Raw genomic sequence first — 25,107 nt, forward strand, 5'->3', positions numbered from 1 at the left:
ACTAAATTTAAGTCAGTGTTCCCTGATAACGTTCCCTTTCAGTGAGCTGTTAATTCAAGAACAGCTGCTATCAGCTCCCATCAGTCGGTGAGTTATACTTCGATTTCTGAACGAATCATTACAATTCGTGAACCATTTTAAAATTCATGACTTCAGCACAGCGGCCCGACAGATCCAGATGCAGTAGTTGTGAATTATCAGCTCACCGGCGAGGAAAATTATTAGTGAATAATGACTAAAATTTAATTTCCTCACACAAACCTGAAAAGTGATCAGTAAACAGTAGGTTGTATTTTAAGGTTTAAGATAAATTGAGCATAATGACTACTCTTCCCTCCAAATCACACACAGCAGCCTCAAAAAAAACTTTTCATGCGGCTTCAGAAAACTTGGAATATAGCGCACAAGTTGTATGGACCTCTTTTATAGTTTGTTGTTGTTGTTGTTGTTGTTCTTGTTGCTTTATATGGAGAGCTGCATGAAAATTCTTTTAAAATCCAAATGGAAAAGCATTAAAAAAAAAAGTATGAAGTTTTGGAACAACATGATGGCAAGTTCAAACTTAGATGAACTCTTCCTTTAATTATCTATCAGTAGCTGCAATGTCTTTGGCTCTAAACTTGAGGTAGAATATGCTGTAATTGAGCTTGGCTACAGCAGATATTTGGCAAAATTAAGCATACATTCTACTCCGAACCAGTTTAGACTGACTGTCTGGGCATGAACTGAACTGATGGACCGGGTCTCTGCTGGCATTGAATAGACTGTTGGTCAGTGTGGGCTGTTCTGAGGTCAGTTGTGTGGGCAGTAGTGTGTAGACTCCCACCAGGCCAGAGATTAATGCTGCTCGTTTTCTCTCCAGAGGAGATTAATGAGGAAACCTCAAACTGTTTGTATCAGAGAGCCAAGGATCCACTGAGATGAACACACACTAGACACACATCTGCTATCTGACATTTGCCCTTTCTCCTTCCTGCTCACTCTCTAAAAGTTTCTTTGTAGGTACAGGTTGTAGTCTGAATGTCAATTCTTTAAAATAGTGCATCGGCTGAATTCATTTCTTGGTGCAGTGTTGTAGTTTTTAGCTTCACAAAATTATTGCTGTTGCTTTTGTAACGAGTTTGATGTCTCATGTTGATCTAACTTTCCACGTTCTGTTTGCTATTAATTTAGTTCTAATGGAACTGTGCTGCAAATGCACATTGTGTATTTAGGGGTAATTTTGATGGTTCGCTGTCTGATATTTTTCAATTATGATTTGGTTTTTACTTCGCCGTTATACTCTCTTTATCAAGGTATATAGAAGTTTGTCTCTGAACACTTCAGGAAAATGTATGTAGTGGGCACAGAACTAATTTAATCTAATATGGGACTATTATGTGACCAAAGTCATAAGGTCCTGGGTTTGTTTTCATTGCTTTGGAGGCATATCTGACTGTGATAGTGTGGTATGTGTGAATCACAGCTTTCTCAGCATTTTAATAGACTAATGACTCAGTGCATCAGGTGTGTGTATGTCCATGTACCGTGACCTGAGCGATGCTGAACAGCTGAGACTCACCCTTCGCCTCCTGCTGATTCAGCTCACTCCTGGAGGAACTGCCTGTGTAGCCGTGACCTTAAGCAATGCTCGGGAGTAGCACCTTCAGTCTGTGTTTGGACAGCTAAACTTTAGGATATTTGGCAGCATTGTTGTCGTTTGGCTGCTAGATCTGTGTTATGAGTCACGTTATGAGTTTCAGGCTCATGTTCAGGGTTTGAAATCACTCTCTTGCTCTCTCTCTCAGCTTATTATCTCTCATTCGACCTCCAGATCACCTGTATCATGGAAGGGTAGGAGGGAATTTAGTGAACTGGGCAAAAGTTTTAAGAAGTCAGGACAGAGTTCAGAGACACTAAATCAATTATTTGGACCAGGGTTGAAGAATAGCTTTTGAATTCCAATTGAATTCCTGAATGTGAATTGAATTTGAATTGAGGTAGCAAACATGATGTAAAACTGTATTTAATGTTATAATTGTAAATGTATATACAGTCAATATATGCAATGGCACAAATAAAATATTTTATTTAATTTTGTTATCATTTCATGGACCATGTTGTAAGAACACTTTATTTCCCAGAATTCTGGAGCCAAATAACAAAATGTGGAGCCAAATAACATGAAGCAGTCAATGAAGTCAGTTCACTGAAGATGTTTATGGTTTCCCTTTTTTCTTGTGTTGGACTAACAAAATTTCTCTATTGTGTGACTGCTAAATATTGCAATTGCAATTCAGTAAATTCCTCTTCCTGTCATTCCAATTCAAATTCTAATTCTTCTTTTTCATTGTCAGCAATGACCCAGCTTCCTCTTGGTACATGACTGTTTTAAATCAAATTCCTACTCATCAACTGAAAGACAATTACAAAACAATTACATTACAAAATTGTGCCCAACCCTCATTTGGAATGAAAAGCACAAGCCGTTTTTGGCCATTTACAAGTCATTCTCTATTATCAGCGTGTTCAGCAAAGGTGCAGCGAACTTCTGTGAAGAGATCGACGGCGCTGCTGGGAGCAGGAGTGGAGTGTGGCGGAGAAGACTCTGAATTCCCCAAGCTGACGATGTAATAATCCAGCTAACAGGTAGAGTCTGAGTCTGAGACAGTCACACTTACACACACACAGACACACACTCACACACGATTTCATGTTATTAAAGGTGTCACCACGCTCCCACAGAATTAGGTTGTCAATCATAGTGGCCGTCTTCCATGGAGAGAAAAAGATAGAGATGAGTCCATCTTCTACCCTCCATCCACCCAGCCTTTGTCTTCCCACCGTTCAACGTCAGTCTCAATCTATCGCCCGCCTTTACATTTCTCTCTTTAAATAGAAAAGAGACACCACGCACCCCCACCCCTGCCTCCTTCTTTCCTCTCCTCCTCTGCTGCCGCCTCATCTCTTCACCTCCTTTTCTTCCTTTCATCCCTTTCTAACCTGCCAAAATATCACAATGCATTTTTATCCTTTTTTGTTTTACTTGCTGTGTCATTGATCAATGCGGCCAAAATGCCAGGCCTCCATCACCGCAACAGTGTGTGATAGTGGAGCTTTGCTGCGGCCCACTGGAGCTGATCTGTTTTATCTCAGCCTCTTGGGCAAAATGTCACTCCAGGAGAGAGAGGCTAAACCAACATATGTCAGCCACCCTGTCATCCCTGGTCAGGCAGCGGACGAAGGGGGAGGAGGGCTCCGTTTTGACGCGCTGCTTGGTCACGGCTGAGCTCTATCCGATGGAGCTGCGGGGCAGAATCTGGGTGAATGGAGGTGGTAGTTGGAGATTTCTGGGTTGGATGGGGGCTTGTGTGGAGTCACTGTGTTCTGTGGTCCGTCTACGCAGCGGAAAGCTCTCTGACATTACAGTGTCGATTAAACACGACCTGTCGGGGTGTAGGGGTAAAGAGGAGCAAAAGGTAGTGACATACTTGTGTGTTCGTGAGGTAACCTTGACCAGATGATCAACTGTGTGATCTGTTCATTCAACATGCCTGTTTAATAGCTTCATTAATATTGATAAAGACTATTATACAATTCGATCATTATTTACCCCGATTTAGTTTCAAATAGTTCCAAATGAAACAGCAGTGCCATATTGGTTATCAGCTGATACTAAAGATTTTTTATTTATCATATTGGTCGGAATTGTATTTCTGATTATATTGGATATTTAATTGGGCATTCTTATTTTCGGTATTTTTAGATTTAGATTACCTTTGATGTCATCCACTTACAATTTATCATTAAAACGCTAGAAATTTAATGACACTGTTAAATGTAATGAAAATTAATATCTATTTAAAAAAACTGTACATTATGATGTTGTGATGCCTAAATCCACCTGTACCATTTTAAATGACTGATTTTAATTTTGTAGGTTTTTTTTTATATATATTGTCAGGTATCAGGTATGGATAAATATTAATGATATGATAATTAATGACAACATTATTGGATTTATAGATGAAAATGCTTTGGTTGTTGCATGCGTTATAAGGGATCCTAGCACCCATGTTCGAGTATGCATGCGTGCAAATGAGGTAACAAGTAACGACTGTCTTAAATTTAGTCTCTTTCACCTTTTTTCCCCTCACTAATTTAAAAAATGTTCCCGCATTCCTCCTCCATCCCAGCTTTCACTTTTCTCACAGCAGAATTATGAGCTTAAGCCAAGACTCATGGCTAAGCCTCTCTATTACGGACAACAGGTCCAACCAGTCTACCAATTTCCACCTGGCTCTTAAACATTAGCTGAACATGGGAACTTATTAAAGTATATTTAATATCAAATATAATAATTTAAGTAAGCTGTCATCTTATTTTCGTAATATTGGGTGTTTTGAATGTGTAATATTACCATTACGCTGTTTTTACTCAGGTGTTATGTGAGATGTGTTGAGCTGAACTTGATCATTTCCCCCCTCAGCCCAACCTCAGAAGCTGCCTGTTCTCTGACAATACAGTGCAAAGCAAATAATTCAGAGCCAGATTAGAATTGAATTTCAATTTGCTGGGGAAACTCTGCAGTCGTCTTTGTCAATACAGGCCAGGTTTCTGTTCTCTGTGAAAGACATTCTGCCAGCCTCCCTTGTCTGAGCTGTGGAGCACAACAATACAGCATACTTCCCTCCTTCTTATCTCTCTGTTTTATTGGTGCATGCAGATGTTCCTCTGTTAATGGAGTCATTCACATTCTTCATTCTAGGGATCATGTGCTGCTCAGTGCTATTAAAGATTCTGAGCTGCGTCTGATCCTGTCTACTCTGTTATCTATAAATGAGAATGAGAAAATCTCTCAACTTGGATGAGAAGATATCTCACTATTAATATATATCTCTAAGATACCTCATTTGATAAGTAGGCTTTTGATTTCTTTTATGCTAGCTATTTGTGTAAATATCATCCTGATATCTATACTAGTAAATGCATTTACCATTTTTACATATGCTGTAGCTCATCAAAATAATTTTTAGATTTTGTGTTTTTATACTAGACTGAAATAGCATATCAGTCAATTTAATCCACTTATTAAGAATATAATTTTTTTTTTAAATAATAATGTGAGTGAAAAAAACACTATTACAGATATTAATTAGTGTCATCCACACAAATTTATAAAACATGCACGCATTACACTTTTTTTCTCTCTTTTCTTAAAAAGGAACTGAAATGTGGTTATTTTATATTGCATAATATTTGTGATATTATTTTTAAAAGTCAGCAGTGATATGGCTATTTCTCCTTTATATTTAAAATCTCTACCCCTCCCTCTCCCTCTCCCTCTCCCTCCTTATTTTTCTCTGTCTAAGTAGAAAAAGTTGTTCTGATGGATTAGGGGTATTTTCCTCTTTATTTTGCAGTATGTTGTGACCCTGGCTGCGTGACAGGCCTCCTATATCTCCAGTCCTAGGGGGATTTTTTTTCTCCACATGGCCCACTGCTCCCAGATGAAGATGTATCACAGGTGACCCATTAACTGATGGGCACATTCTACAAATGCAAGTGTAACTCTTTAATACTTTACCACTGTCACCACTGAATGAGGTGCGTGTGTGCGTGCATGCGTGTTCACTGTTCCTGTCCTTCTTTATCAGTCTGAATGTATCAATGCAGGTTTATGTTTAACATAAATATAGTCAACAATATAGTCATATTGATTCAGTCATATAAAATATGATATAAGTATTGGTAACACTTTACAATAAGGTTCATTAGTTAACATTAGTTAAATACATTAGTTAGCATGAACTAATACTGAACTGCACTTATACAGAATTTATTAATCTTTGTTAATTTTAATTTAACATTTACTAATACTTTAATGTTAAAAAGATTTTAATACACTCTGAACTAACATGAACAAACAATGAACAGCTGTATTTTTATTAACTAACGTTAACAAAGATTAACAAATACCATTTGTTCTTATTTGAATAAAAAACAATATTTAGTCTATAAAACGCATCAAAACTCCATGAAGCACATCAAGCGTATCGGTGAGAACACTCGTTTAAACAGCTTGCACACTGGGATATTTGAATGCACATCACATTTTTGACATTATTGATCCTGCTTGCAGTCGTAATGCAATGGGCTGGTTTTTGCCTTTAAATAAAAGGGTTATTGAGCTGTCTACACTGTCATATACAATAAAAGAGCCTGTACAGAAAATAAAAATAAACACAAAACCCTGCCTACCTTACACAACACCGAAGGTGGACTTGCGCTCAGGAGTAGAGCGAATAAATTCTTTCTATGGTCACTGCAACGGTCACAATATGATCACAATCCTCTTAAAGTGTTCATTACAAATAAATTACTGAATGCTTTCTCAGAATAAAGAAACGGGGTTCTCAAATTTTATCAAAAGCTTGGAGTGAGATCACATGCAGTTAGGGGAGGAGCCCTAATGGAGCCCCGCCCCCGTCCGTCTCCCCCCAAGTTTACCCATTGTTCATAATTAACCAGCACAAATTGAAATTATAACAATTGGTAAATCTGATAAATGACAGAGCAATTCATCACATCAAATATACTCTTTAATGTTATATTTCAAAATTACAAATATACAAAAATTACAAAAATATAACAAATTGCTCCAAACAGTTTGGAAAAACAAATATTTTTGCATTTTGAATGTGTCTAGTCGAAATGGTATAATGATTTATTGTGTGGTCGGACATTGTGAACAAATGACATATTAGAGTATTAAGGTGTGTGTGCGTGTTTATATGTACACAAGAGTACACACTCCAGCTTATGAAATGTGTTTTGTGTTGTAAGTGTTTGTTGCACATTTTGATGCCTTGATAACAGGGGTATAGGGGGCTCCCACTTGAAGCACTGTGGCTCGATGCCAGACATTTTCACTGTCATAATGGATGACAGTGTTCCGTCCAGAGCCAACCTGTTTCTAGTTTTGGTTTTGTTAAATGTTCTAGCCTAAAAATGTTAGACGAGCTTTCTTCCAACTTACCTTCTCCATCACGACGTGTGTTCGCGCGATGTTGTTGGTTACCTAGTAACGAACGTATGGTGGCTGAGAATGTTCCGTCAACTTCCGTGTGTTTGCGCATCTAAGTTATTTTGCCTAGTAACGAACGCAGTCTGGCCGAGATACGTGCTGGCGGCAGGAAACTTCACTTTGTGTGCCTGTGCCTCGTATACAACGTTATATATAAAGCTTGCAGGACAACTTGGTTGGCATTGCCTTTTCAGCATGAGAAATACACGGTGTGGCGTGTGAACTGGTTGAATTGCGTGTGTCTCACGGCCAATGCGTGAGACTTGAGAACCCTGAAAGAAAGTTGGGTATATGTAAAGAAGAGTTTGCCAGGGTGAGCACATTTCTTCACACTAACTAATGCTGCATGTTTTGTCAGTAAAAGCAAGAGCTACAGCTGGGACATTATTAAGCTGCAACAATTGACAATTAAGCTGCTGGTGGTGGTGGAGGGGAGAGGCCACTGAATCAGGCAAGCCCGGTCTACACACGGCCCCAGTGGAGTCATGGATGAGCCAGCTCGTGCCATGCTCTACATTGACATTTAGGAGAGATATGGAGTCTAATTTGTGTCTTGTGTTGCTCTGCTAATGTTCTCTGTACTAGCCTAATCTACACATCTCACACCCTCATACTGGCACAGAAGGAACACCAATGTGATTTGGGGGCAGTGGAGGCAGTGGCGGCTGCTGGTCTTTCAAAGAGGGGAAGCTCATTTTTGGCCTACATCATAAAAATTATTCATTTATACGTAAATTCTATGTTCCTTTTCAAGAAAATGCTCTGTGAAAAATGAATGTAATAATATAATAAAGGTAGAAATAATAATATAATAAAGTATAATAATAATGCTACTAATAAGATATTTTTGAATTATTTTTGAATTATTACTACTAATAATAATAATATAAAAAATATAATAAGTAATAATATAATAAAGGTATAAATGTATAATTGTGTAAAATGTATTATAAAAATTGGCTAGCAATTTCGACAAGCAAATACCAAGAAATAGGTTGCAGCAGTTTGTCTTTGAAAAATCCGCGATGGGACTGAGCTCGAACAGCTTCAACATCAGCGACTTTTTATTGTATGAAATCGCTGTCAATCAAAAGGAGACACAGCCTTTCGACAGACCCTCCAATCATCACACGGAAGCCCGGAGTCCAGGCCAGCCCACTCCCCGTTCACCCCCAGAGAAGCTGAGCTTCCATGGGCGGGACATAATCGCAGCATTTATCCAATGACCATCTAGTTTCGAAGCGCTGAAAAAAACTGTTTGGAGCAGCTCCATTGAAGTCAATGGAAGTTGGGCTTCAACAGGGAAATGCACTGACGCTACGGGAATGTATGAGAAGGAAATCGAGTCAGTCAGCCGACCTGCTGTATGTAGCTGATTCTGAACGAACTCGTCTTTGAGACGAACGTTTTCTAACGCATTTTAGTCAATAAAATGTTTATACAATAGTACATATTATTTGACCATTTATTTTTTTGACATTATAGGGGAAGCCGAGCTTCCCTTGCAGTCTTAAAGAAATCGCCACTGAGTGGAGGTGTGTGCAGATGAAAAGTTGTGTGATGCCTGTGTGCAGTATAGAGAGGCCCACTTTTCTGGCATTAACATTCATTTTGGACAATCCATTTAAAGTGCAATGATGCTAGATACAGAGCACTTGTCCAGATGTGTAAGGGTCGAAAATGCAGCATTTTTAGCATAAACGCAAATCTGCTCAAATGCAACCAGTGTAGTCTAATTCCTGAACTAATGACTTTGAGTCAGTTCTTTTTAGTGAATCAATCACATACATCACAACCAGTGTGATCTGAATCCGGAACATATGACAAGTATGAGTCAATTAGGCCTACTTTTAGTGAATTGCTCACATGCAGCTTACTAACTGTAAGAGTTCAATCAGTGTAGTTAGTGATTGGTTGGTCATTTGACAGTGTGTTGCTAAAGATACACATTGGGGCTCATTCATGAAACACGAGCAGAACGAATTTTTGTGTAAATCGTGTGTAAAGTGGCTCTGGCGTAAATTTTCGGATTCATTAAAATGTTCGTATTTTCCAAATGTTAGTTGGTACGAAAGAAATCTACTCCTGCTCCCAGCCACGCGTAAATAGTGCGTTTAACATCCGAACGTTTTGCTCATTAATAAGGCTGCATTTTAATTCACCTTAATCGGGTACATATTTACACAGCATTTTGAAACAATATTATATATAGTAATTACATACGTTTTTTCTTTTTACTTTTATTATGAGAGCCAGTAATAGCATCTGCAAACGGAACCCTTTAATCAAATAATTTATTGCTTTCAATAGGGCTGGGACTCTTTTCACTTCTGGGACTGTTCGATTAACAGATGAAACTCCATTAACTGCATCTGTAATATGCTGCCAAGCTTCCTTTTTTTTTAGGACCTGATACGCCACTATATGTACGCTTGAAAATAAAATGTGCCGTTTTGAATGAACTTCTGATAATAAAACTTCAATTTCTGTATCTGAGAAATTTCTCTTTTTCTTTCGCTTTTGAGAAGACATGTTGAAATCCTTCGTTTGGTGTCATAATATGATGTCCATATATAGTTGTCAGTCGGATTTAATGGGCGGGATTTATGGTAATTGAGAATGAGCGTGCACGCGCGTCCCATTTACGACTGATTGGAATTCATTAACACACACACACATTTCACTATCACATCTGACGTTTACGAAGTATTTGTGAATCAGGAGAAGAGTTTTCGGGAAGGTTTCTTTACGCGCAAATCACTCACATATTTACTCGTATATTTACGAATGTTTCATGAATGAGACCCATTGTGTTTTGTCAGTATTTTATGAAAAATTAATTAATGAAATATGTTACCACATTTTGTTTATTTAGTATTACATTTTAATGTATAGTTAAGGCCAGTTAATGGATAGCATTTATGTCGCCTTTAAAAAAGACAAACCCTTTGCAAGAATTGTTTTAAATGTATCTTTTACTTAAATGATCCCATCATTTGACACTAAAATTGGATTTTTTAAATTATTATTATTAATATTAGTTGTATATAAGTACTAAAAAGTAGGCTTTTTTCTGTTAATCACTATTGTTTATTTTTTTCAGTTTCAACATTCCAGAGTTAACTTAAAATCAAACATGTTTTTGTGTGTATACTAAAGGAACTAAACTAAGGGAGAAAATAAACCAGATCCAGAGGATGCTCCTAAGGATCTAGATCTAAAAAACAGCCTAAAAGAATCAAGTAACAGAGCAAACATGGCCAAAAACAAGTTTGAGCCTGCATGGTTTTCAATCTTGCGGGTGCTTTTAGTAACCATGCGCAAAAGTGGCACAGCTGTTAAGTGAATTCACCCCTAAGGGTCTGTGATCTTAACAAATTACCCTACTATGCCAGCTTTGAGTTGTCTTTTCTTTTTATTCTTGTATCATCCACCTTCATACACACACGTATCGGCACACGTACCTCAAGTCTCGCTAAAACCTCTGTCTCCGTCACTCGCAGCTCTTTGTTCTATACACATGCTTTTGTCTGTTCTCATTAAAAGTGATGCCTTCACATCACTTTATACTGTCATATTAGTAAAATATTAATGATGCGGATCTGTCTGTTGATCCCTTGGCTGTTTCTGCGTGATTGCGGCTCCTCTGTTGTCAGATACAGGAAACGATGTTGTTATTGCGCAGTAAGCGTTAGTTTGGCATCTAAACCTGAAGAAAAGTGTGAAGTAATGGGGTCGAATCAGAAGAAGAGAAGCAGCCCGGCCCCTTAGAAGATTACAGCAGGTACAGAAGGAGAATGTGTGGGTTTTGTTAGGTTTGGGTGGACTCGATAGAAGAAATGCTGGCAGACATTTAAAGAAAGAGGTGTGTTTGGAAAGTGTGGGAAGCTTTTTTAAGGGACAAAAAGTGAAAAAAATAAAGAGAAAGTTAGCTGTTATTAAAGTGTGAAATGTGTGTATTGAGGTGTCTCTTTTGTTGTTTTGTATGCGTTTGTGGGAGATTTTGACCCAGATTTTGATCTCTATCATTATTTTTGTTCATATCTACTGCATTTTTTTCTTTTTATGTAACAAATGTTGTGGGTATAAAATGGGTAGGTTTAGTCGAGCCTTGAACACCAAGTCGTTCCTAATTCTTTGAAAACAGCACAATCAATGAGGACTACACAATAAATTGAGCAGGAATACTGCCCCCCTCATTTCCTCTTACACTGAAGTCCAGTTTTTTGCATTTTGATTGTGTATGAGTGAAAGACAACATTTTGTAACACTATTGCTAGAATGTTTAGTACTCTGGTTTTCCTGTATAAGAACTTGAAATATAAATATACAAGCAGATATCTATAATAAGTGTGTTTAAGTGTTTACTTTCTTCTACAATTTTTAAAAATTGACCAAAAAATTGTATGCAAATAACTTTTCTGTGAAAATCAGACTAGAAAATCTTAAAGAAATCATTATTTACTCAAAGTCTTGTCCTCCCCGTTCAAAACTGACATGCCCCTTTTAAGAAAATCTAGTATTTACCTTGTCCATGATTTTGAGTTCTCTCTCATAGTGGTACTCTTTTATATATTATCTATAAGCGAGAACTCGAAATCATGGACAAGGTTGCAGATATGATGAAACCCCATACTTTGTTGCACATCCTGATAGATAGCATCACTGTTTGTAGCGATTGGATCCATACCTCATTTTTCTGAACTCAGTTTGAATCAGTTAAATTTGAAGTTATGTTGACCAATGATATCAGCTGCATAGTGGGGTTTGCAATTACAATTACAGTATAGACAGCAATATAAATTTACAGTTTCTAATGACCCAGTTAATGATTTCATATATATTCTGTTTATAAATTTCAGAAACATTGCACTTGTCCGCTATTACAGGGATAGTTCACCCAAAAATCTTCACTTACTCACCCTCAAGTTGTTCCTAACCTGTTCTAGTTTCTTTCTTCTGTTGAACACAAAATAAGTATAAATAAATCATTATTTTAAAGAATGTTGGTAACCAGACAGTTGACAGTAACCATTGACTTCCATAGTATTTTTTCCTATTATGGAAGTCAATGGCTATTCAGTTAAATTAAAATATCTTCTTTTGCAGAAGAAAGAAACTCATTCAGGTTTGGTACAACTTGAGGGTGTGTAAGTGATGACAAAATTTTTGGGTGAACTATCACTTTAATGTCTATATGAGTAATCTTTAAAAGTGTATTATTACATGCATGGCTTCTCAGAGTTTTAAGAAACCATTTAGCTCACAATGATCTACAGCTACAGATGTGTTGTACAGTATAACTTGCCGTTTAGTTGCCACGTCAAATTTTCCTCTCATTTTGTACATCAGAGAACCTGAAATCAAACTGTAATGTCAATGGAAAGTTTATATAAAAGGTTTTCTTTATATGTCCTTGGAGTGCCCACAGTTTTGTATGGTCAGGCCTTTTCACACCCAGACCAGTAGAATAGCACACACCCACACACAACCCACTCACACACACACAACGTGAAAAGAGCTTTGACCTTGTCCACCGTGCCCTTAATACACGTGCGTATTTCAGAGTGAAATTTCAGTTCTGCATAAGATTCGCATGGTAATGGACGAGGAGGTAAAATATCCACGTCGACTTATTTCAAAATCCTCAGTGTATCTGTCTATTTTTTTCTTTTTATTAAAGGAGACATGAATATTTTTCCATGTGTCATTCAATGCTACAGGCACAGGTGTGCGTTTGTGAGATCTAAGTTATTGCATTATTGCACAGTGTTGCCTACACACCCAGGGAATAGAATGATCAAAGAAAACAAGGCCTTTCTTTATGGCTCACTCTGTCTTTATTGTGGTTATTGTTTGTGCTCCAGTGGGGCTGAAACACTTCAGCCTTGTCAATTAAAACTCCCTGTCACCCCAACATAGATAAAACACTGCCACCTCTGAAGGCCACGCATTGCATTCGCTTATACACGCATTTGTAAAGTGGATTTGATATATGTCAGTGTTTGACAAAGAGTCTGCTATAGTATGCACAACATGGTCTAGTTTAATTTAGGATTTCTATTATATGACATTAATATTGAATGGCAATATTGCAGTGTTTTATTTGCAAATGCATTTACATTTACTTTCTTCCTTACCAGAATAACTGCCCCAGATGAATTTTTATTGCTCATACAAAAGGTTGCTCTGTCATAGCTCAGGAAACCCGTTTCATCTAAGTCTCAGGTTTTTCTCCTTAATATCCCTTAAATAAATGAGACAGTTGTTGGCATACAGTTACAGTGAATGAATGTGGATAGGATTGCTCAAACATTTCTAATTCAATTATTCTGAGCAATTCTAAGTTCTAAAATCCCTGACTTTTATTAATTTTTGTACCTTGACAAATCTAACCACAATTTGAAACACAAATTGAGACACATGTGAGATATGGAATCGTTTTGACAAAATTGTCGTCTGTACGTGAAACTTTTCAAAAACTATATCTTTTAATAGAAATTCTAATTGTCATGATGATGGCTAATTAAAATTGCGTTTTATTGACTTATTGGCTATACAGATCGTTTTGAAAACATTTCTTTAATTTGCTTTTTGTAAAACAAAATTGTATCACAGGCAACTTATTTTAAGTTAGTATAACGTATTTACAAAAGTTGAGTGAACAAGAAAAAGCGAAAACAAGAAAAAGAACATGTGTCTATGAGAAACTACACAGAAACAGGAGTATTTCTTTCTAGTATATATTCTCTCCATGTACATATATATATTATGTTATTTTATGTTTGTGGTTATAATTTAAGTGGGTTTAAGGATAAAACTGCTGTGCTATGACAAAACATGTTGATACAGTACAACCACAGTACATTATACCAAGTTAAAGGTCCTGTATCATGACTTGCCATCAATCTATTGTGCATTTTCTACTAATTATATACATTTTATACAAATGTAATGCTTTTCAGAGTCTGTTAAAAGTGTTTTGGGGAATTAATTGTATGTGTCCTGTTATTTTTTTTTTTTAGATTCATCAATATGGTGTTGTGAATAGTTGTCATATAATATAATTTTGCAAACATATAGCTCCATTTTTTTTACACTTAGAGTGGAAACAACATGCGTTTTCTTATATGTATGTGTATAAGAGTATTTAATCGATGATGGGAGTGCATAGATTCCTCAAAGCACCTTAAAGAGAGATAAAGCATATAAAGAAAGTGAGCTATAGACACACACACACACACACACACACACACACACACACACACACACACACACACACACACACACACACTTCAAGGTCTCTGTTTTAAATTAAAGCCATTTATTAAAGACCATGATAGCCACTGGAAAGGAACATATTGAGAAGAAAGACAAGGTTTGGTGTGGGGGATGGGTCTTCTGGTGTCAATATATCACCCTCATTGTTGAATTGATGTCAGTATATCACCCTTTTTGCCTGGATAAAAGGACTTATGAGGATAAAGGAACAGAAAATGATGGAAAAGCTATGCATTAAAAAACATCAATAATTTTTATGATGTTTTTTTGGAATGATGCATACATTATAAATAAATATTTCTCATAAATATGGAACATATCCAATCTATAGACCAAAGAAAACAAAATGTTAGACAAAGGAATAATTTCATCAAAAATTCTCTCATTTACTCACCCTCATGTCATTCCAAAACTTTCTGCAGAACACAAACATTAAAATATTTTGTTTGTTGGTTTGGATCCTTTCATTGTAAAATCTCCAAAATATCTTCTTTGTGTTCCACAAACAAAAAAGGTTTGGAACAACATGACGGTGAGTAAATTATGACAAAATTTAAATTTTTTGGTAAACTTGTTGGTCAACATTAAACTTTGGTTAATGTTGGTCCAGTGATACTGTATGTTAGAGTTTTCAGGTCCTGATGAATGCGTCATGTCAAATACTAGACAGACTCTTCCGAGCCCCGAAAAACCCCATCCCTCTCTCGGCCCCCCACTCACATAAACAGGTGCGCTGGACTGCGGCACTGGATCTATCACGTACACCGTGACAGACCTCTCCTCTCTGCCCATCTCAAGATAGCTCACTTCATAATGTTGCTTTAATAAACAGACAGTCTGTTGTTCACGAACGACGCCATTAACTATTAGCAAAATGAGCGTGTGATTGTCGTATGCAAGTTATTTTAGTGCTCCTGTTCAACATGTTAAGAAAGATGCAGTGAATAGTGGCAGACGCCATATGGTCCAGAGGCTGCTTTCATTATCTTATCACGTTGTGTGTTTGTGTGTAAGCTAGCGTGTTATTGTGAGTGAGTGAGGTGAGACAGGATTCTGTGTATAAATACTTTAAAATGAATGCATGCTTGGAAGATCATTTTAAAGTAGTGAGTCCAGTGTTCAAACACATTCATTCTCTGCTTTTTGCCATTTCAATATATATCTTATCTTCAGACTGGAAATACAGTGGCCTTTCAGATAGATATTGCTGCTGAAAGGGACATAAGCATATCATTTTGCTGTTTGTTTTATGTACTTCTGGGTGTTAGCCTGCCTGAGGATATTATCTACTACAAATAGCTGTCATTCATGGCTCATGAGTGCAAGAACGCGACTGCTTCAGGCTTTTTATTGCTCTCTCACACGCTCGTTCCTGCTTTAATTTATCTTTCATTTATGTTCTCATCCTCCTTTCTCTCTCTTTGTAATGTGGTAGAATTGTTATCGGTAGCTGAGATGTTTGGTGAGGGCTCTATTTAATTTCTTTAGATCGGCAGAACTTATGAGAGTACAGAGAGAACTTACAAGAACAGATAGAGAAAAAAAGACAATAGGTTGGTTAAAGGAATAGTTCCTCTAAAGATGAAAATGAATGTATTCACCTTAATGTCATCCCAAACTTGAATAATTTTATATTGTGGTCACAAATAGAGAAATTTTGAAGAATTGCGCTGTTCGCTCTTTTTCAATCAGTTAGAATGTACATGGACTGAGGCATTCAAATTTCAAAAACAATGCAAAAGCACCACAAAGGTATCATAAATGTGTCCATATGACTTATTGATTTGACAATATTCCAAATCTTCTGAGGACATATGACAGCTTTGTGTTAGAAAGACTGAAATGTAGGTTGTTATTGTCTGATAATCTGTTCACTTCTTTAACCGGATCATTGATTCAATGAGACAGAAATGAACAGTTAGCGAAATCGTAGTAACTTGTCGCCCATGCGTCTTTGATGAGCCACATTTTTATTGTCAGCCTACTGGGTCAGAGTATCTCTAAAAAGGTACGGTTTGTGTGTTGCTCCTGGTCAGCAGTGGTGAGAATTTACCAACAGTGGTCTGAGGAGGAACAAACCACAAACCAGTGACAGGGTGTTGGGCTCCCAAGGCTTCTCAATGCGCAAGGGCAATGGCGGCTATCCTGAAGGCTAGTCTGGACCAAACACAAGTCACACATTTTTTTAATGATCGTAATGGGAGGAATGAGGCCACAAGACACAGTGCATTGCACCCTGATGCATATAGGGCTGTGTAGCTGCAGACCAAGTCCCTATGATGGCCACCGCCGAAAGCACCTGCGATGGGTACATGAACATTGGATCTGGAATTTGGAGCAGTTGAAGAAGGACGCCTGGTCTGATGAGTCCTGTTTTTCTTGTACATAATGTGGATGGCTGTGTATGTTTGCGCTGTTTACCTGGGGAAGTGATGGGACCAGGATGCACTGTTGGATGACGCCAAGCTGGTGGAGAGAGTGTGATGCACTGGACGATGTTCTGCTGGGAAACCCTGGGTCCGGCCATTCATGTGGACGTTAATTGGTCATCTTATTTAAAGGCAGGGTAGGCAGGTTTTTTCCAAAAAACTTTTTCCCAAATTTGTTTAAACTGTCTTTATATACCCAATACATAATTAAAATGTAAGTACTCTGAAAAGGAGAGTATAAAAATCGAGTGTTTGTAGTCCTCTCAGGGCTGCAATAAACACAGCTACTTATTTCCATTCGGAACGAATGAAATGATTGGCTGGGCGACTGTCACTCTCCCTCGCTACCATGGCTACCACCCCTGCTGCTACAGGAGCTGCCCACATGCGCGCACCCGTTTGACTCGAGGAGGGGAAGAGGCACGGAAGCTAGGAAGAATCACAATTATGGCAGAGAAAGAGCAGTCAAAATTCCCAGTACCTGCATATACAGTCAGCGAAGGCAAACAAGGCAAAAAAAGGAAGACAGTATTCGAAAAGTCTATGACCAAAATGTCTTTGGATAAAGCAAGAAGTCAGACGAGAGTCAATATCGGCGTGGCTTTCCAGTGGTGGCGACAACTGAGGGACCTCAAGGGTCATAATGATAAAGTTAGGTATTTTATTACATGTGATTCTGACATGATGTCACTACAGGCACTGCGCTCCTCTCCGCTCGGCGCTGGCAAACGCGCCCTCTGGCTTTGGAAGGAGCCCAGAAGGGAGTGAATGGAATAAGTAGCTGTGTTTATTGCAGCCCTGAGAGGACTACAGACACTTGATTTTTATACTCTCTTTTCAGAGTACTTACATTTTAATTATGTATTGGTATATAAAGACAGTTTAAACAAATTTGGGAAAAAGTTTTTTTTAGAAAAAACCTGCCTATCCTGCCTTTAAACATTTGTTTGTTGCTGACCAGGTACACCCCTTCATGACAATGGTATTGCCTGCAGTGGCCTTTTTTAGCAGGATGTTGTGCCCTGCCACACATTGTTCAGGAATGGTTTGAGGAACATGATGAAGAGTTACAGGTGTTGCCCTGACCTCAAATTCCTCAGATCTCAATCTGATTAAAGTGTGGGATGTACTGGACAAACAAGTCTAATCTATTACGGTTCCACCATGTACATGAAAGATCTGCTGCTAATGTTAGATACCACAGGACACCTTCAGGGGTCTAGTAGAGTCCATGCCTTGGCAGGTCAGTGCTGTTTAGCGGGACGCGGAGGACCAACAACATATTTGGCAGCTGGTCATAATGTGTTGGTTCATCTGTGAAGTACAGCACACAACATTTTATGGTGCTTTTGCATTCTTTTAAAAGCTTGAAAGCATCAGTCATCAGTGCCAAAAAAATACATTTAATGACCATCGCACCATCGGTGCTCCAAAAATGATTTGGGCAGAAGAAAAGGAAGTAAAAAGTAATATGGTTCAAAGGACATTCACAAAGTGTGAATAAACAATGACAATTTTTGGGTGTACTATTCCTTTAAGTGAGTTTGTGAGAGAAACACTCACTTTTTCATTGAGCATCCCTCTATTCATTGCTCTGTCAGACACACACACACTTGAGTGGAATGCAAATGATTCCCCATCCACAGCATCCTTTCTGACCTCTACTGCATCTCTAGATGAAGATCACATAGTGTGTGAGCTGCTATAGCCTCAGGCTAATTAGCAAAATGGATGCAGGAGAGTGACTAAGATTCATTCGGCCTCTAAACATCTGAGGGATGTGCTTCCAGAGCCACTCAACACCTTGACCCTCTTCTCAAAAGAATGCCCTTTAGTTTATAATTCTGATTCTTGAATGGCCTTCTCTTTGCGTGTTTAATGCATCTATATTCTGGCTCACTTCACTGTGTCTACATTTATACCCCAGGTTTCTCTTGCCCTGTATCAGAAACACAGGTGTTGATCCGCACAGAGCTCAACATCATGTTCCTCATCTACTAAGCAGCTGTGTGTGCACAGGTGGACTGCACATCAAAGATGGGTATCGAGGTGGGCTCCGAGTCCATCCCCTCCACTTACTCTGACACTGGATTTCTAAAAGCCTTTCCTTCATGTAGTGATCTGAGACACAGTAACTTAAGTGGGCACACCCTACCCCTCTTCCTCTGTGAGGGTGCTGGTGCAGGATCTGGTGCCCTGGATCCATTTATTCATGTTTCCACCACAAAAAGGGTGGAAATGTGCTCTCCACCACCCTCTTAAACTTGCTTGTGTTGAATTGATGTTTGATGAAGTCCTCGCAAGTTTGGATTCCAAAACAAAAACTTGTGGAGTAAAAATGCTAAATAAAAGTAGATTGCTCCCATTATAGTCAACAAATGTATCTCTTCAAGTGTCTGATGCAAAGTTTGGTGTCAGTAACGTATTTTCAACATCGATAATAATAAGAAATGTTACCTAAGCACCATATCAGCAAATAAGAATGATTTTTGAAGGATCATGTAACACTGAAGAGTAATGGCTGCTGAAAATTCAGCTTTTCCATCACAGAAATAAATTACATTTGAAAATATATTAAAATAGAAAAACTTTATTTTAAATTGTTACATATTTCAGAAATCTTACTGTTTTTTACAGTATGTTTGATCAAATAAATGCAGCCTTGGTGATCTAAAACATTTAAAAATCGTACTGACCCCAAACTTTGCAGTGTATTTTAAACATCAATCATATAAATATATTTAAATTAATTATTTGCATATCTATTTTTATATATATATATATATATATATATATATATATATATATATATATATATATATAATACATACAGGTGCTGGTCATATAATTAGAATATCATCAAAAAGTTGATTTATTTCAGTAATTCCGTTAAAAAAGTGAAACTTGTACATTATATAGACTCATTACATGCAAAGTGAGATATCTCAAGCCTTTATTTGTTATAATTTTGATGATTATGGCTTACAGCTTGTGAAAACCACAAAATCAAAATCTCAGAAAATCAGAATATTACATGAAATCACACAGTAATTACACAGTGATACCATGGTCATTGAACCAGGTTTTGGTTCTTTTGGCAGTGTGGGAAGGTGCAAATCCTGCTGGAAAATGATGTCAGCATCTCCATAAAGCTTGTCTGCTGAAGGAAGCAAGAAGTGCTCTGAACATGTCCTGGTAGACGGCTGCGTTGAGTGGACAGCACAGTGGACCAACACCAGCCGATGACATGGCTCCCCAAACCAACACAGACTGTGGAAACTTCACACTGGACTTCAAGCATCTTGGATTGTGTGCCTCTCCATTCTTCCTCCAGACTCTGGGACCTTGGTTTCCAAATGAGATGCAAAATTTGCTCTCATCAGAAAAGAGGACTTTGGTCCACTGTGCTTTATTAAATCCAGAGTCAACGCAGCCGTCTACCAGGACATGTTCAGAGCACTTCATGCTTCCTTCATTTTCCAGCAGGATTTGCACCTGCCCACACTGCCAAAAGAACCAAAACCTGGTTCAATGACCATGGGATTACTGTGTAATTACTGTGTGATTTCATGTAATATTCTAATTTTCTGAGATTTTGATTTTGTGGTTTTCATAAGCTGTAAGCCATAATCATCAAAATTATAACAAATAAAGGCTTGAGATATCTCACTTTGCATGTAATGAGTCTATATAATATACAAGTTTCACTTTTTTAACGGAATTACTGAAATAAATCAACTTTTTCATGATATTCTAATTTTATGACCAGCACCTGTGTGTGTATATATACAGTATATATATATATATATATATATATATATATATATATATATATATATATATATATATATATATATATATATATATATATATATATATATATATATTTTCCTCACTGTGTATATATATATATATATATATATATATATATATATATATATATATATATATATATACACAGTGAGGAAAATAAGTATTTGAACACCCTGCTATTTTGCAAGTTCTCCCACTTAGAAATCATGGAGGGGTCTGATATTGTCATCGTAGGTGCATGTCCACTGTGAGAGACATATTCTAAAAAAAAAAAATCCAGAAATCACAATGTATGATTTTTTAACTATTTATTTGTATGATACAGCTGCAAATAAGTATTTGAACACATGAGAAAATCAATGTTAATATTTGGTACAGTAGCCTTTGTTTGCAATTACAGAGGTCAAACGTTTCCTGTAGTTTTTCACCAGGTTTGCACACACTGCAGGAGGGATTTTGGCCCACTTCTACACAGATCTTCTCTAGATCAGTCAGGTTTCTGGGCTGTTGCTGAGAAACACGGAGTTTGAGCTCCCTCCAAAGATTCTCTATTGGGTTTAGGTCTGGAGACTGGCTAGGCCACGCCAGAACCTTGATATGCTTCTTACAGAGCCACTCCTTGGTTATCCTGGCTGTGTGCTTCGGGTCATTGTCATGTTGGAAGACCCAGCCTCGACCCATCTTCAATGCTCTAACTGAGGGAAGGAGGTTGTTCCCCAAAATCTCGCAATACATGGCCCCGGTCATCCTCTCCTTAATACAGTGCAGTCGCCGTGTCCCATGTGCAGAAAAACACCCCCAAAGCATGATGCTACCACCCCCATGCTTCACAGTAGGGATGGTGTTCTTGGGATGGTACTCATCATTCTTCTTCCTCCAAACACGTCTAGTGGAATTATGACCAAAAAGTTCTATTTTGGTCTCATCTGAGCACATGACTTTCTCCCATGACTCCTCTGGATCATCCAAATGGTCATTGGCAAACTTAAGACGGGCCTTGACATGTGCTGGTTTAAGCAGGGGAACCTTCCGTGCCATGCATGATTTCAAACCATGACGTCTTAGTGTATTACCAACAGTAACCTTGGAAACGGTGGTCCCAGCTCTTTTCAGGTCATTGACCAGCTCCTCCCGTGTAGTTCTGGGCTGATTTCTCACCTTTCTTAGGATCATTGAGACCCCACGAGGTGAGATCTTGCATGGAGCCCCAGTCCGAGGGAGATTGACAGTCATGTTTAGCTTCTTCCATTTTCTAATGATTGCTCCAACAGTGGACCTTTTTTCACCAAGCTGCTTGGCAATTTCCCCGTAGCCCTTCCCAGCCTTGTGGAGGTGTACAATTTTGTCTCTAGTGTCTTTGGACAGCTCTTTGGTCTTGGCCATGTTAGTAGTTGGATTCTTACTGATTGTATGGGGTGGACAGGTGTCTTTATGCAGCTAACGACCTCAAACAGGTGCATCTAACTTAGGATAATAAATGGAGTGGAGGTGGACATTTTAAAGGCAGACTAACAGGTCTTTGAGGGTCAGAATTCTAGCTGATAGACAGGTGTTCAAATACTTATTTGCAGCTGTATCATACAAATAAATAGTTAAAAAATCATATATTGTGATTTCTGGATTTTTTTTTTTAGATTATGTCTCACAGTGGACATGCACCTATGATGACAATTTCAGACCCCTCCATGATTTCCAAGTGGGAGAACAAAATATGTATATAAAAATGTATATATGTATATATATGTAGGCCTATATATATATATATATATATATATATATATATATATATATATATATATATATATATATATATATATATATATATATATATATACATATACATATACATATACATATATACACATATACATATACATATATACACATATACATATACATATACATATACACATATATATATATATATATATATATATATATATATATATATATATATATATATATATATATATATATATATATATACTGTAGAAGGTGAATCATTCACTGAATAGTTTGGAGCAAATTTACTGTCTAAATGATTCAATGAATGATTGAGCTTATTTACTACTGAGCTGGCAAAATGATTCAGACTGATTCGCTAACCTTTTTGGTGATTTATTCATGAATCTCTAGCCAACCCAAATCACTAGACACAGTTTGATTGCTGAAATATTGCAATGGAAATGTAACATTGTAGTTCTTGTCAGTGCTGCGCACTTGCTATTTTAACATGTATGTTTTATTGGAGGAACTACGCCTAGTGTTATTAAGTGCTGAATCACAGTAATGTAGAGAACACTTTAAAGCTGTAAAGAGTGAAGAGTCCTCTATTTCTACTTGTATTTATTTTTGACATTCACATTTTCATGCACAAACACATACACATGTAAGAATAGTTGAGATGGGCTCTTAAACAGGACAGGGGGACCCCTGCAGATTGAGGTGGGTGTTACATCCGTCCAGTGAGTCATCAGTGCTAAATTTGCCAAGATCACTCACACGCAAACACACTAGTAATTGTTATTAATAACATCATTGTCTTTTATCATTATCACCATCACAGGCTTCTACAGGAATGAACCCATCACTATAACATCTATCTTAAAACCTCATCTTTATTATTGAATCTTGTATGATTGTATTGTTAGTGTTGTTGTATTTTCAGATATAGTCATGGGCATAAAAGACTATTGTGTCCATTGTGCTCTAAATAGCCATATTGTTTATTTCAGAATCTGTTTGTTGATACAAAGACACAGAGCAAGATCAGGATCAATATTAATATACACCCATGTTTTTATATGATTTTGTTATCCTAGATGTTTTGTTGTTTAAATATGCACTTTTCTGCATAGATTTCCACCTAAAGTCTTGCTCATAATTAGCAAGAGTGAAACCACTCACCACTGTTTGCTCCCTCACCTGCCTTCCCTGGTCATCCAGAGCACTTCTGCTCTTTAGACCTGCTGACACAGGTTATTAATGTGGCTCATTTAGCTTAACCCTCCCTCCTTCCCCAGTCCAAAACACACACACTCATATGAGCCTCTGCAGCAATCAAACGCCCCATCCAGATGCTCATTAGAGAATCAAGCTCACTCACACCGCCATACACAAATTATTAAGCCATCTGTAAGCGAGTGATTTTTAGGGACAAATTCTATTTCCAAACTCACAAATATTCACGTTTGTAATCAAATGCAGATGCACTCTGGCACAAAGACTGTATGGGGGTCTCCATCCTGTATTTGGCTGGCAGAGGCTGCTGCGCTCCGCCCATCTTTGAGCCTCTGGTTTCTGCTACAGTCGCTCCATCTGTTCTGCCTTGAGCTCTAGGCACCTCTCAGTCCCCACCACACATATCTGCACCCACTGCTGCAAAACTAGCATGACCAAAATGCCCCACACAAGTTAATGTTTGTGTTTTTTAGTCTGTTTGTTGGTTTGAAAATAGTTGCCAATGAACTGTTAAGTAAAAGATAGGCTGAAATCTATGTAAACACGCAGCGTTCTGCACATACACATTCGCATTCACAGACGTCTCTCTCTGCATGTGGCTTTGTTTGTTTACCTCAGCCCTAACTGCAACGCTTCTGCGCAGCAAGAGCAAAGTCTCACCCTAGTCCTCTCCAGATTGCAGCTCCCCCCTCAACCCCCTACCATTTCAGCAACTGCTCAAAGCTAAGCTGAGTCACTCCCTAACGTCGTACCCTCTTCCGGCCCGTCGGCTCTCTGGGAGAACAGAGCAGAGAGTGGCGGCAGTAATTAAGCCGTGCAGCGGGGGGGCTGAGTTTGGACGGGGTGAAGCGCTGGGTTTTCGGGGGAGAGAAAAGGCCACTCCTGTAGGGCAGATTCACGATGCCATCTGTTGATCGGCCTCTCGAAGGAAACAGGGCGGCTGGGTCTGACGGAGCTGAACCGGGCACACCTGCAGAGAGATTCTCACACACCTAGACTCGCCCGAGAACACTGCGCTGGAGTGCCACGGCTGAGTCTGCTATAACAGAGCCTGTGGCAGTCTGTTATACTACAAAGATCACAAAGCATGTGCAGCTCTGCATTAAAACAATAGATAGAGCAGCATAGTTGTTCTTTTTAAACCATTTGTGTGTAATTCTAAATTAGCATAGCAGCAATTGTATGTAGATATTTACGTACCCTCCTGAAAAGTTTTATTTATTTATTATTTTATTAAATTTTTTTAGATTATATTTTTTGTTTTATTTATTTTATTTTAATCAAATTAGTCATAATGAATTTTAATTAGTCAAAATTACAAAATATCCCAAATTAAGATCATTCATAGACATTAAATTATTTTTGGCAGATGAGTAAATCATTGAATAGACATTAAGCTACAAATACTTTCACTTTAGAAGTCAGTATATTGTTAATGTTTTATTTCCATATCATTGAACACTAGCCCATCACTGACCTACAGCGATCAATTTTTCAATAAAGATTACAGTTAATAAGTCTACAGTTAATAATTCTTTTAATTTTTGCTATATATAT

General features: G+C 37.8%; 1 long non-coding RNA gene across 3 annotated transcripts in view; it reads left to right on the top strand.

Moving 5' to 3' along the window:
* LOC307160830 overlaps positions 1-25,107 on the top strand; it is a 94,056-nt gene that overhangs the window by 61,660 nt on the left and 7,289 nt on the right. For 2 of the 3 annotated variants that reach the window (XR_013821647.1, XR_013821648.1), the window contains 2 exons: positions 2,504-2,628; positions 5,403-5,476. The exons of the other annotated variant lie outside the window; for it this stretch is intronic. This is a non-coding gene — a long non-coding RNA (uncharacterized lncRNA). Of the gene's footprint in view, positions 1-2,503; positions 2,629-5,402; positions 5,477-25,107 lie in introns of those variants that run through there. 3 annotated transcript variants of the gene reach the window in all.

This window comes from Squalius cephalus (genome assembly GCF_949319135.1).
Source record: "Squalius cephalus genome assembly, chromosome: 6".
NCBI lineage: Eukaryota > Metazoa > Chordata > Actinopteri > Cypriniformes > Leuciscidae > Squalius > Squalius cephalus.